The following is a 1,444-nucleotide window of genomic DNA, read 5'->3' on the forward strand; positions in this document are numbered from 1 at the left end:
TGATAAACTCTGATCTATGGACATCTCATCAAGAACTAGGCCACAATCTCTTTCAGCTTCGGTCATGCTTTCAACTCTACTTGATAACAAAGTAAATATTTCATCAAGTATCCCAGAATCAAAATGAAAATTCTCGAGGTGCTTCTGCTGTGTTCGAACTGAAGGATACGGGTATTTCTTTTCGTTCCTTAATTAATAATACCCTTTAGTTCCACAAGCGAATCTGACTCCAAAGCTTTCAGTCATTGTTTTATCTGACCACTTCCTGACACGCTTTAGGCTGTTTTTAATTAAAGTTACCTGTTCAGGGTTAAACAGAATTGATGCTGCCTCTTTAGATACATGGCATTTCTTTTCCAACCGTGTAATACGCTTACGGAGTAATTTCAAAATGCGGTTCTTCGAACAATCTCGTCGTTTTAGCTTTTGAATGGTTTGAATTAAACTAAAATTATGACTGAAAAGGTAAATAAAATCAAAAAACATTTTATTATGGTACCGGCACTTGGGCTGCTTTGATAATTTTTCGTACTCTAACGCTGTTTCTCCAAAACCGTCAGAGCAAGCAGTTACTGTCGAACCAAGTGATGAATACGATGCCTAATTTTCTATTTCCTTTTCACGATGAAACATTCCTTTCGATTAAACACCAGAGCATCCGTCATTATTTGTAATCTATTGATGAAAATAATGAACTAATTTGTATAACAGGAATAATTATTGCCAAAATGTTTATACCGGAAAACCTTGATCATCATCAGAAATGTTTATGACCTTTTCAAACACTGGGATAGCACCAGAATTAATCATTAATTTTCCTCCTCGTCTGACAACGTACAAATCGTTATAATTGAAGTGAAGCTGAAATAATTTTTTCGTAGTTAAAGGTTAACGAAAAAAGCAGTTGAAGAAATATACTTACGCTGCATATTCTGGGATTCTCAGTGATATCTTCATTTTGCCGACGACAAAATAAAACCCACTTCTGTCTCACTTCAGGTTGTTTGGGAAAGCGGAAAACGCCACGTTTTTAAACGAATTTGGTGTTTTATTCTTGCTAAAAGCGGCGATGCACTTCATTTTTCAATTTTTAAAACTGACTAAAAAGAGCAGAACAGTAATATTTGCCACCTTTGTCACAATTTTTATGTGTATACTAAAAGTCACGCGCGAAGAACTTTTTAGCCGCGGTTGCCAAAACTCTTGAAAATAAAACATTAGAAAAAGTGTTGCCTCTTTTGCAGGTTTTCTCTCTGCGTATCTGTTTAAAACTAAGACAAGACGTGACAGCTGGCTTCTTATTTTTCTTTTCGTAACGGCCGTCATTCCCGTCGAAATTTTTTTGAACGTTCCATACCGTTGATGCCAGAATGATTATTTTTAACAACTTCTGCAGGTCAATGAAAACAAAACAAATTAAAATTGCAATATATTGGCGAAAAAT

At 35.3% G+C, this 1,444-nt stretch overlaps 1 long non-coding RNA gene across 2 annotated transcripts; it reads right to left on the bottom strand.

Moving 5' to 3' along the window:
- Positions 1–216: 216 nt before the first annotated feature.
- On the bottom strand, positions 217–1,184 carry LOC129733987 (uncharacterized). 2 transcript variants are annotated; one of them, XR_008729753.1, is made up of 4 exons: positions 923–1,184; positions 739–861; positions 533–675; positions 217–457 (listed from the first exon to the last, which is right to left on the bottom strand). It is a non-coding gene; the product is annotated as an uncharacterized LOC129733987 (long non-coding RNA). The 2 variants fall into 2 exon arrangements; XR_008729752.1 differs by having other exon boundaries at positions 217–445; positions 500–675.
- Positions 1,185–1,444: the final 260 nt, after the last annotated feature.

This window comes from Wyeomyia smithii, chromosome 1, assembly GCF_029784165.1.
Source record: "Wyeomyia smithii strain HCP4-BCI-WySm-NY-G18 chromosome 1, ASM2978416v1, whole genome shotgun sequence".
NCBI lineage: Eukaryota > Metazoa > Arthropoda > Insecta > Diptera > Culicidae > Wyeomyia > Wyeomyia smithii.